Consider the following 13,453-nt stretch of genomic DNA (forward strand, 5'->3'; position numbering starts at 1 on the left):
GGGCAGCAACCCTTTACCCCAGTCCAGGTTCAGGCTGCCCGAGCGGGAACGGGTATGGTAACTCGTACCTGGCTGTCATTTCAGGGAACCCCACGTCCTTGGGGGGACCCCTGACCCCCAGAGGATGGCCACTGGTCCTGGTGGTGGCTGGGCCCCAGCCTACTCTGCTGTGGGCCCTTCCTCCAATCTGCCTCTCCGGAGGCGGCAACGGTTTCCATCCCATAAAACTATTTACATGCCTACCAGTTCGTGGGTGGCTTGCCAGTTCTCGGCCATGTCCATGAGTAGTCTCTCATGCAGGTTGTAAACACATAAAGTCCCTCCGGGGACAACTTGCCGGCAACGGCCGGAATAATCAGGTAGTCAATCAGATGAAGTTCACGGTTGATTACTGTCATTCTATTAAACTGTTGAGGGTCCCAACGAGGGACAACTGCTTGCAACGGCGGACCGCTGCCACTATTTGAGGTCGTACTCCTCCAGGACCTCTTCTAGCTCCACATCCGGACGGCTTGGTGGAGGAGAGGGCTGGGGCCGCATCTGCTCACTGCGGCTCTTCCTCTGTTTGACGTCTAGGGCGAACCAGCCCCTCTCCCCACAGTGACGGGTGTAAGTCACCAGGTCGCCCGGCAACAAATCACGACCTGGATGGCCCGTGGGAAAGTGCAAATTGACATCGCGGCAGGTCACAAATACTTCGGCCTCCAGGCCCGGCTCATAGATGAAGCCGAACCCCCTCCATTGGTCAAACTGTCGGACTTGGCCCTCGTACACCGGGCCCCGCACCCGAAAGGTGGCATGGCGAAGTGCATCCTTCTCTCTAATCACCCTCGCCATCACTTCAGCCCTCTGCTGCTCCCTGGCGGCAATCTCCCGGCCCAACGGGTTTGGCTCCCTGTCCCAATAAGGGGCGTTGGCAGACCCCTGCACCCGGGTCGGGCCCCGCTGGACCGCGCTTACATCGACCACTACCGGTTCTCTTTCGTGGGGGTCCTGCGGTGTCGTGGCCTGTACTGCTGCTTGGCAGTGGCGGCCCGGCGCAGCCACAGCCGAGGCGGGGAATTCAGGGTCAGTAAGCTTCACCGGTTGGGCCTTCGGGCCAGCAGCGGCCGGTTCTTCCACGGCTGGGCGGACTGCCAGAGCCGGGACGGTCTTGGGTGCGGCCACTTCCGGGGCCGATGGCTTCTCATTGCACATTGGCTACTTCCCACGGGGCCTTCCACGGTAGCGGGAGGGATACAGGCCGGTCCCGAACGCCCCCAGGCCGATCCTCTAGGGCGGATGGGTTGGCTTCCGCTACCGGTGTTGAGGGTAGCGGACCGAGCGGAGGGGCAACAGCAACCGGTACGGATGGCGGGGGAGGCAGGAGGGTGAGTGGGCGCAGGCCGGGCCCCTCAGCCGCAGCGGCCGGTCCTTCTCGGACACAGGGGCGTGGGTAGCTTACCCGCTCCTTCAACTCTGCCTCCACCTCGCGTCTCCGCACGGCCGCCGCCACTTCCTCCATCTCAGCCACCCAGCGCTCTATCAAGAACCGGACCTGGGCTTGAAGGCGGCAGCACATCTGTGCGGTCCGGGCTTCCCCCCACGCCACTGTTCCTGGCGTGGGCTCGGGGATTTCCGCGGTCCCGGACGGACGGGACATCATGCGTGGCCTTGTTCCAGGAACCAATTGTTTGCAGAATCTTGGCGTCCCCACTTTTACAGCCTCGGCTACATAAAGCAGACACACACCCGCCCCCCTTTGGTTCTCTTCAGCACTTCTTCCGTTTGTTGGGGGCGGGGCTTCGCTTTCACGCCTTCCCTGCTCGGAGAAGACGCTCGAGCGGGAAATTTTCGCGCCAAGATGGCGGCGTTTCAAAATTTTTGGCCGGACACCGCCAGCGGAGATCACAAGGCGCACTTCTACTGGTAAGTAGAGGGGTTCAATCCTGTTCGTGACGCCAAGTTGTCGCGGGCGGGGAGGACGCCGTCGCTGCTGCGCTCTCGCTAACGCTCGGGTCCGGCGCTGCTGCGGCTGCTGCTCGGTGGCTCAAGCGGTGGGCCGAATCCGGGGACTCGAGCGGCGCTCCTCGCCCGTGAGTGAAAGGGGTGGTTGGTTTGGGGGATTTAGTCTGTGACGCCACCCACGGGTTGTGGTGAAGATGGGCACCACTGCTGCTGGTGACGGGGATCCCAGGAGCGATGGTAGGGAGCAGCTGGGATGTTGTTTTTCCCCTCCGTGGGTAGGGGTCGGTGGTCCCGGGGCCCGATGATGTGACGGGGAGGCAGGGTCAGTGAGGTGCAGGGTTGCAGGGACAGCGCGGCGCGGTGCCGGATGGCACGGGTGTACTCACTCAGTAAGAAAGGTACAACGTCCTCGGTAAACCAAACGGCTGGATGGACGGGTCCCGCAGCCGGCTGCCGTGTCTCTCCCCGGACAGGTGATGGCGGCTGTCTTTCCCTGCACCTTGATGTTCTCGTTTGACTACTATGGATCCCCAACAGTAGTCCGCTCCCCGGTGTATGGGTACCGGAGGAGCCCGTTTGCCCGCAGGCGCTGGCCCTTGGGTCTCTAGCTTTAGGTGGTAGCTGTATACCCTCATGGTGTGGGCGGTTGCCATCAATCGGGACTTTTGCTGTTAGAAAACCCCTGGGGTTCCGGTCACATTCGGATTTGACTTATTGTCGGCGGCTCCAAGCCTGGTCGGGGTCCGATGGCCCTCCCTGTGTGTGCTGGCTTCACTTTGCTCCCCGGTCGGTACCGGCGGGCCAACGCCCGACCCCGGTCCTACGGTTCCGCATTGCTCCACCACTCCTGCAGACGGCCACCACCATCTGCCAACCTTGCTGTCAGTGCCTGGGCCACAAACCCAGACACCCAAGTGCTCACTCCTCTCACTTCAACCTCCAACACTGAACTGTCACTTTTCCCGCCTCCAGGCCTTTGAACTCCTCGGTGGGTGGGGCCAACCGCTTGGCTCCGCCCCACCTGGTGTGGACATCAGACACTGGAGGGAGGCAACAAGGGTATTGTGTTTGGCTTGTGGCCCTGTCTAATGGGGGTGGGGGTGTTTGTGTGTTATTTGTGACGACCTGGCTAGTCCAGGGCGCCACACTTACACCTCTCAACAGGATTTATGGACCACTCTTCTTTTATAAACTGCTCCAAGTTTCTCATATTGGAAGGGAGACATCTCCCAACAGCAATTGTAAGCTCTATCCACAGGTGTCAATGGGATTTAGATTAGACTCATTGCTGGTTACTTCAAAACTCTCCAGCACTTTGTTTCCATCCATTTCTAGGTGCTTCTTGAAGTATCTTTGGGTCATTTTCATGCTGTATGACAAAACGTGCAACTGCAATAATTTTCTGGGAGAAATATTTCCACTTTCTGGAACAATTTCAAAGGTGCCAACATATTCGGCCATAACTGTATGTATATACACAGTATATCACAAAAGTGAGTACACGCCTCAAATTTTTGTAAATATATTATTATATCTTTTCCTAGGAAAACACTGACGACAGTTTGTATAACAGTGTAAATTTGGTGTGCCCTCTAAATAACTCAACACTCCTCCACAACTCCTCATCCACTCCTCCATGACGACATCACTAAGATGGTAAATGTTAGAGACCTTGTGCTTCTCCGCCTTCCACTATAAGATGCCCCACAAATGCTCAATGGGGTTTAGATCTAAAGACAGTGCTTGTCTGGGAGGTGTTTTTGGGGTTGTTATTATGTTTGAATACTGCCCTGTGTTCCAGTTTTCAGAGGGATGAGATTCTGATCTGCTTTAGTATCAAGAGTGTGTGGGAAAGCTCGGGGCGAGTCCGAAATCAAAAGATCACAATGCCTTATTGTTCACAGATCCATTACAGGTATTTAAATAACTTCTACTTGCATGTAGTGCTTTAAGGGTTAAGCACTCTTTCCTGTCTGGCTGCTGTCTGTAACTTTAATCCCACGTGCAGCTCCTTTGCTACCACTCCTCTTGCTATATAAAGTCATGTGTTCTAATATTTGATGCCGACGATAGAATCTGAATCCTTAATAATTCTATGCAGTCCACTTTGGCAGGAGCCATTATCTAGAAGAATATCTTTGTTTTGTGTAATTTGTGGCTGTGGTGTTAGCTGCATTGTTGCTGCATGGAGTGTTTTTCTATTGTGTGTCTATTTCCCCTGTCTGTTATCTTACCCTTGTGCTTCTTTATTTCTGAGGTGAAACTAGTGCTCTCACTGGCCTTCTCATTAGCCAGGGTAAGACTAGGGCAAGCAATGGCTTAGGCACGTTATAGACAATGAGGTGAAAGAACCCATATAGGAAAGGGATGTCAGGGAGTGCAGGGTACAGTCTCAGGTGAGTGCAAGTGGTAACCCCACTCACCCCCTTCCTAGCACTGGGCCCTCTGTTGTATTGTGGCCCTTGTGTACACTGTGGGCTGCAGTACCTGCTGGGGTTTATCCTGGTACCTAGCAAAACCCCATTTGTTCTTCTGTGATATCAACACTGGCCCACTTTTTTCCCTGGACCTTATACAGATCCTGTAGCGGCCCTTGCTGAACAGGTGCAAAGCCTGTCCCTTGGTCTGACAAACATGCGATGCAGGATTTTGCACCCTCAGCAGCAGGCTGCTGGTCTGGCAGCCAGCTTTCATGCACCTGAACCCAAGGTGGCCCTCCCAGATAGCTTTTCAGGAGGGCGGGATGCATTTTTTGTTTTCCGTGAGGCCAGAAAGCTGTACTTTAAGCTCCACCCACACTCTTCCAGGAGTAAGGAACAACGGATGGAGATTGTGATATCCCTCCTTCAGAGAGACCCACAATCCTGGACTCTCTCTTGGAATGGACTCTCTGATGCTTCGGTTGGTTGGTGAGATTTTTACTGCAGTAGGCCTCATCTATGACGATCCTGACCTTGTTTAAATTGCTGAGTCTCAGATACACAAGCTCCAGCAGAGAGACTGACTGTTTTAGGAAGTTTGTTCTGAATTTCAGAGATGGGCCACTTACACTAAGGGCGGCTTTGCACACTACGACATCGCAGGTGCGATGTCGGTGGGGTCAAATCGAAAGTGACGCACATCCGGTGTCACTTGCGATGTCATAGTGTGTAAAACCTTTTTGATACGATGAACGTGTGTAAAAGCGGCGTTATTGTATCATCGGTGTAGTCTCCAACATTTCCATAATGCCGTTGCAGCGACAGGTATGATGTTGTTCCTTGTTCCTGCGGCAGCACATATCGCTGTGTGTAAAGCCGCAGGAGCGAGGAACATCACCTTACCTGCGTCCCGGCTGCTATGAGAAGGAAGGAGGTGGGCGGGATGTTTACATCCTGCTTATCTCCGCCCCTCCGCTGCTATTGGCCGCCTGCCGTGTGACGTCGTTGTGACGCCGCATGACCCGCCCCCTTAGGAAGGAGGCGGATCGCCGGCCAGAGCGACGTTGCAGGACAGGTGAGTGCATGTGAAGCTGCCGTACCGATAATGTTCGCTACGGCAGCTATCACAAGATATCGCTGCTGTGATGGGGGGCGGGGACTATCGCGCTCGACATCGCAGCATCAGCTTGCAATGTTGCAGTGTGCAAAGTACCCCTAAGTGGAATAACCTGGCTCTTAGGAGTAATTTTTGCAAGGGTCTGTCAGAAAGGCTCAAGGATGCTTTGGTATGATATGAGGCTGTGGATATGTTGGAGGCCGCCATGGCTCTGACCATAAGTATTGATAGACACCTCAGCGACAGGTCTATGATGACTCCACCCCCTGTAATGATGCCTTATGCTTAAGTCCTTCCCATATGTTTTGATGAACCCATGCAGTTAGAGGGTGCTTCCTCTCAGTCTGGGTGCCTTGTGGTTCGCCATAAGAGTGGGGTGTGTTTTTTATGTGGTTGTAAGGGTCATTTTATCGGGGCCTGTCCATCATATCGTAAACAAAGGAAGTCGTAAGCGTAAATATATTCTGCACTTGGTTGGAATTACCTTTTTTATGAATTTTGAATAAAGAATTTTTTTATTACGTTGGTGCTGGATCTTCTCTCCTCCCTTCCTCCTCTTGATGTGACTGATTATTCAGCTGTAGAAGCCAAACCACTTGTTCAGTGCACCGGACCAGAAGTTTGAGATACCTGCTTTGGAGTGGTGAGCTGAACTAAATTCCTTATTTGTGTTTATTCACTTTATTGGGGCCTGTCCATCACATCCTAAACAAAGGAAGTCGTCGGAAAACTTCTGATCCCAAGCTGGGTGAAGGATTATATCCTTGGCATATATATATATATATATATATATATCCTTATGTGCATCTCAGTTTATTCTATCTGCTGAGACTATCAGAGGTAACAATACTAATACCATCTATGTCCTTTTGGATAGTCCATTACCATATTTTCCATTGACTCGGCTCCTCTTGGTCAGGGAACTTTTATGCAAGTGGTGCACAATTTAGACTTGCGCATAGGGGCTCTTCACAAGGAGATCCTTTCACACAGAGTCTTAGAAAGTCTCTCCGCCCCTATTGTACTGGGCTTTCCCTGGTTGGTAATGCATATACCAGTGGTGGACCAGCAATCCAAAGAGATAGTCAGATGGAGTGAATTCTGTAATTGCCTGAATAATTCACAATTGTCTAAATACGGTTGTCTTCTATGTCTCTACTAAAGCAGTGTCCTCCTTTTTGTTTGATTTTGGGGATATATTCTCAGAGAAAGGGTGCAAGGATTTGCCTCCTCACTGTGCGCATATGATTGTTCTGTTAACTTGATCCCTCAGGCAAAGCTTCCCAAGACCAGGTTGTATAATCTTTCTGGCCCAGAAAAGCAAGCCATGAAAGATTATATTTTGGAAAGTCTAGCTAAAGGATATAACTGACTCTCTTTTCCTGTGACACCTGTTTTTTTTTGTTAAGAAAAAAGATGGTGGTCTGTGTCTCTGTTTAAACTTCCGCGAGTTGAATCAAGTCACCATCTGTGACCCTTATCAGAATTACCCAGATTGTTGGTGCTAAATGCTTCTCCAAATGGGATCTCAAAGAGGCTTATAATCTGATTAGAATCAGAGAAGATGATGAGTTCAAAATGTCCTTTAACATGCTTAAAGGACATTATGAAAACCTAGTCATGCCTTTTGTTTTGACAAATGCCCCTGCCGTTTTTCAACAATTTGTCAATGACATTTTTCGTCACCTAGTGGATAGATTTGTGGTTGTATATCTGGATGATATTTTGATTTATTTGTCTAACCTCAAGACACATCAGGTACATGTCAGGCAGGCTTTACAGACATTATGTAACAATAAACTGTATGCCCAACTTGAAAAATGTGTATTCGCAGTGCAGGAAGTACAATTTCTAGAGTTCTTGGTGTTATCAGCGGGTTTCCAGATGGATCTAGTCAAGGTTCATGCTGCTCTTGAGTGGGATCTTCCCAAAAATCTGAAAGCACTACAATCCCTTCTGGGGTTTGTCAATTATTACAGGACATTCATCAGGAACTTCTTATCAATTGTCAAACCCCTCACAGATATGACTAAGAAAAGTATGGATTTTTCTAGGTAGTCCGACATTGTCCGCCAGGCTTTCTCTTTCTTGAAGAGATGCTTTGCTACGGCACCTGTTCTCGTCCAACCCAAAGTCCCACAACCATTTATTGTTGAGTTGATATGTCCAAGGTGGAGTTGGAGCTGTGTTATCTCAAGGACTGTTTCTTAGTACGTGGCATCCTTGCGCCTTTTCCTCAAATAAGTTGTCACTTGCTGGAAACAAGTATGATATTGCCAATAAGGAACTGTTGGCCATTAAACTGGCATTTAAGAAATGGCGCCACTTTTTAGAGGCGGCCGTTCACCCTTTGACTGTGATTACTGATCATAAAAACCTTCTGTACCTTGAATCTGCTAAGCACAATAAGCGTTCAGAGTACTGTGCTTTGGTTCTGATTGTAGGCATACGTTTCTATGGGCTTCCCCCTTCAGGGCAGTCAAAGCGATGTCCACTTCTAGGTCTTCTATTATAGACCTTCATGGCACCCTGCAGCCGGGGCACCCAGTCGGACAGTGGCATATTATTACCTTCAAATTTGGGTACGATGCTGATAGGGCAGTAAGACCCCCTTTCCAGAAACCAATATAGAATAATGCTTAATACAGTTTAATTTGTCACGATGACCTGCAGACTCTCCTGACTATTACACAAGTACCAGCCTGTACCGACCACAACTATGATTTTATTACTAATAAACAAGCTGCTAAGGATAATTATTGCTACATTCAGCATATTGATCAGAAACTGCAGATGTCACGAGCAATATTAGATCATACTTATTAGATCATAATGGACTTTGGCTAACACGTCCACACATACACTTCCACACACCTACATGTGTATAAATATGGGATGATTCGCTCAATAAAACTTATGGTATTTGCATTTTTACCCAGGCTCATTATTGACTCTCCGTCAATTGCATTCAGACTGCAGTTTTACCATCCAATTTGGCTACCTTCCAATATATCTCAATGGTCTGATTTAGACCAACCTAACAATGCTAAATATGGTGGCTATTGGAAGGTTCCCTGTAGGGGGTTCAACCATTACCCACAGCATCCCCCATTAACATTAGTGTCACCACTAGCATTAACATTTCCTCCATTGTTGTTTACTGCCTCAATCTTGTTAGCCATACCCTGTTTGCAGCACCAATTGAAGCAATAGTGAGTTCAATTAAAGTACACAAGACAAAGGTTGCAGAAACAAGGGAACAGTTTTATTAACAGGAAGGAAATGTATGTGTATGCAAGTCAATGGTGGAATATAATGTGGGAATGGTACAGTTTAACAAACACAGGAATTTCATGCTGGTCCACTTCAAAAACACGTTGCCCCAGCTATTACAAGTCGATATTCACAACTACACTGTACTAACAACAACGTGGTTCTGTTGAGGGGAAACAAGTCCACTCCTGGGAGCTCGATGCTGTGATGCTCCACAGTGCATTCCTCTCCTTTCAGGGCAGGGAGGAACTATTTTTCTTGTTCCACGGACCCAGGGTCTCTTGGGTCATTCGGATCACGTGTCACATCCTGTGTGTAATCACCGACCTCAGGAGCTTCTTCGTCCAGTACTCACTCGGCAGCAAACAGGGCTCTCTCATGGTCCGGCGTGCAGTATTTCAGACAGCTGGCACCATGCCTTTTCCCAAACCATCATTCCGGGACACTTCTCAGGCAACATCTCTTCTTTTCCACTCTCTGGTGACCCAACTTGAGTGATACATGTAAAGTAATGCACCTAGGACAGAGTAATCCTATAACTTCGTATACATTAAATGGAAGTAAACTTGGGACTACAGAACAGAAGAAGGACTTGGTTATTCTTATTACAAATAAGCTGAGCAACAGTACTCAAAGTTAAGCAGCAGCTGCTAAAGCAAACAAGATTTTAAGGTGTATACAAAGAGAGATTAAATCCTGTAATCACAACGTATTGTTACCCCTCTTAAAAAGGACATTCAGAAGTTATAGTCAGTTCAAAGGCAGCTAACTAGACTACTACAAGGAATGGAAGGCCTCCCATATGATGACAGGTTGAAAAAGTTAGATATGTTTAGCTTAGAAAAAAGACGTCTCAGAGGAGATCTCATTTATTTGTATAAATACATGTGTGGTCAGTATAAAGGACTGGCACATGACTTATTTCTTCCAAAGACAATGCTAAGGACCAGGGAGCATACACTGCGAGTGGAAGAAAACGATTCTGGCAGCTAAATAGGAAAGGGTTCTTTACAGTTAGAGCAGTCAGACTGTGGAATGGCCTACCAGAAGAGGTAGTAATGGCAGATACTATAACAGCTTTTAAAAAAGGGCTGGATGATTTCGTCAGTACACACAACATTGTGGGTTATAAATGACTTAGTGACCAAATGTAGAACTGGTGGAGGAAGGTTGAACTAGATGGACCTAGGTCTTTTTTCAACCTAAACCAGGAGAACAGAGTAAATTAGCTTCAAAAATATCAAATAGTTTATTGACAAAAAATTAAACATGCAGAGTCAGATGAGATAAAACAGGCACAAGAGGAAAACCTGTAAGGAGGGGTGGAAATACCATAGGACGTGCAGCCAACCAGGGGTGACAGGGAAGGTGAGCCCCCAGTACAGACTCCAACGTACGTTTCACGATGGTGAAGTGTTCGCTCCCTGATGAAGCGAACACTTCACCATCGTGAAACGTACGTTGGAGTCTGTACTGGGGGCTCACCCTCCCTGTCACCCCTGGTTGGCTGCACGTCCTATGGTATTTCCACCCCTCCTTACAGGTTTGCGGTACTTGTGGACTGGGTCCACATGCATTTGACTTGTCCCGGTATTTTCTTTTTTCTCTTTTTTCTACACTGAAACCTTATGGGTCTACCTACATAATAGGGCCCGCCCGATGCAGGTGTTCCCTTAGTATGACTACTGTTTGCCTGTTGTATATCCTCCGCTATTTTGGCCAGGGTATCTATCTAAATTTTGGCTTTGCCTTTGATAAATGAGCCCACTTGGGCCTTTTTTGCCTTTTTGGATACATATGGCCTGGTGGATGGAGATCTGATTTCACCCTAGTGATGGTCGTGCAGCCCCCAGGTGTTATTGCCTTTTATACCATCTTTTCCTCTTGTGCCTGTTTTATCTAATCTGACTCTGCATGTTTAATTTTTTGTCAATAAACTATTTGATATTTTTGAAGCTAATTTACTCTGTTCTCCTGGTTTTGATGTGCTCTACGAGTAGCTCTGAAGTGGTGTGGTGATTGTGCATGACCCACCCCATTTCCTTATTTGTATGGATTTCTCTAGTCTAACTTTTTTCAACCTAAGTAACTATGTAACTCCTTTTATTGCACTAAACTCCTCTCCCACTCTTTCTCTGTTTTCCACACTTTTTGGACATGGTTAGTCCAACTCCACAGTTCAGAGGGGAGTACCAACTCTGCTGGCAAGTCCACAAAACACAACATGCAGGAGTGCACTGTCTCTTAAAGTCTCAGCATGGGATTGTCCTACAACTCAGCCATGTCAGGCTGCGAGGGTATCTCCTCAAAGGATTAACAATCAATTAATAAACCAGCCCATAAGACAGGCACAGAGACCACGAAGAAGGTGTAAGTGTCACGATGGACTGTGACGTGCCCGTGGTAGCTGCTGCATGATTAGCACTAATCTTGAGGTATTCCAGAAGAAGGAAAAAGCAATTCCCACCACTTGTCAGGATGGTAGTAAAGCTGTACCTATAGCTTGTCAGAAAGGGGGGAAAGTGATACCCATGACCTGTTAGGATGATGGCAAAGAGGTACCCATAACCTGTCAGGATGAAGGGAAAGGGTTACCTGTAACCTGTCAGGATGATGGAAAAGAGTTATCCATATCCTGTCAGGATGACAGGAAAGAGTTACTCATTATCTGTCAGGATGATGGCCAAGAGTTACCCATAACCTGTCAGAATGATAGCCAAGAGTTTACCACAGCCTGTCAGGACAATATGATTTGTCCTGATGTGTCCTGAGGAAGAAGCCATAAGGCTTTGAAACGCGTAGACAAATAAACTAATTCCTTCTTCATGGATCCTCTTTTCTATGGCAGTGCGCTTATTAACCCTTTTCTCTCCATATTTGAACTGCATCTCCATGTGGGTTCTGCTGCAGCCATAGTTACGCCATTACAGTGGTTGTGACTCTCACAACCACACCAGATGAGTCTACCCTTTAGCACCTTTGCTAACAGTATTTTAGGATAAGACCCTATTTGCGCTTACTGTCTCTTTCAGTACTTTTATCCCAAACAATTTCATAATACAGTTGACATTGCATTATCGCTATACAAATCTTCAGTGATGCAAAAGGTGTTGGGGGTATATTGTATCCACACTTGACAAATTTAATGGTGAATTGTGCTATCCAGTGGTTTTTAGGCAGTTGGATGAAACATGTACTAAATTTACAGAAATTCCCATTATTAGAATACCTATTTATGGGGAAAACTAGCACCACACCAGCAAAAGAAATAAAAAAAGGGGAGTAATTTGGGGTTTTACAGAGTACTGTAGGATTTTATTTACTGTTGCAGAAAATAAATTTGTAGAATAATTTTGTATTTAATCTTCTTTATGAGCTAAAGGATTTTGAAATCATATTGTCAAATATTATGTCATTATAATTACTAAAGTGAAACAAATAGTTTTCATTTGGTTGATAGTGAAGAAATCATTTGCATAAGTCTGGAAAGTAAATGCCTTTTAATGGACTTGACATTTTTTTAACTACACTTTCCCGACTTTAAATATGGTCCACTCATCATTTTAGGAGGGAGATTTGTGGAGTGTTAAATATTTTAGCATGGTTAAAGCACGCTTGTTAAGTGTGCTGCATATAATTCAAGACTTTGAATCGTTAATGAAGGCGCGAAGCTCTGGGAATTGTATTCAGTACATTATGGATTTTAGCAGACACAAAATGTAGAATACAGAAAAATATTGATACAATTTTAAGCACAAAATTACCAGCAAAGGAAATATGTATAGTAGTAAACAATGTAACAGTTGTTTTAAAATTTCACAGCGAGATATAAAAAAAATAAATATAGAAAATAATTGATTACATTTAAAAGATTTTTTTCTAACTTCATCAACTCATAGGCTTTGTTAGAGTCATATATGTGGATATTTATGTGCCAAAATCCTCAACTAACCCCTATAGCATCTATCTTTCTCTCTTGCAGATGGTTTGTCCAGCAATCTCTAAACATGGAGCTACTCTTTAAGGTAGAAACTAATGTGCAACTTTAAGTATATAGAAAAGTACATTTACAGAATCCTATACTTACACTTAAACATACTGGTTCAGGACGTTTTGGAGAGTCCTCAACAACATCATCATTTGTAGTTGTCTGATTGACAATAAGCAGATACTACAGTAAAAAAGGCTAAATGCAAGGTCAGATTAGCGGATTAGACTTGCCCCGCAAAGGATCCTGTGATCTAGCAGTGTACCTGAAAATTTAAATAGAAGATGACTCCTAGCAAAATAGATTTGGAGCTAATCAATTTCTTCTAAAAACTATTTTTGATAATATAATTAACTTAAAACCTATCAAAATATATTAAATATTGTGTTTTGTAGTGCTGATAAGGTAAGGGAATAATATTGCATGTAGATGGAGGTAGAAGTGTTGTGCATAAATTGATATTGGGCTTTTTGAATCAGAGAATGGCACTCCTGGAATACATTTGTCTTTGGTGCTCACATAGGGTCCAAACCCATAACTCAGAAGTATTTTAAATTTGGCACACAAATTAATGAAAGATTCAAGAATTTTATTAATTGTGGTATCAGGCAAGGCTTTGGTGAGTTAGCGTTTCTCACATCCCTCTTGTGTTGAATCTACGTTTGGGTGTTTCCTTATACCATATTGCAAGGAGTTACATGCTAGCAT

General features: G+C 46.4%; 1 protein-coding gene across 1 annotated transcript in view; it reads right to left on the reverse strand.

Annotated features, from left to right (window-relative positions):
* SH2D4B (SH2 domain containing 4B) overlaps positions 1-13,453 on the reverse strand; it is a 524,447-nt gene that overhangs the window by 328,023 nt on the left and 182,971 nt on the right. The gene's annotated exons all lie outside the window — the stretch shown is intronic.

Source organism: Anomaloglossus baeobatrachus, chromosome 5 (assembly GCF_048569485.1).
Source record: "Anomaloglossus baeobatrachus isolate aAnoBae1 chromosome 5, aAnoBae1.hap1, whole genome shotgun sequence".
NCBI classification, from domain to species: Eukaryota; Metazoa; Chordata; class Amphibia; order Anura; family Aromobatidae; genus Anomaloglossus; species Anomaloglossus baeobatrachus.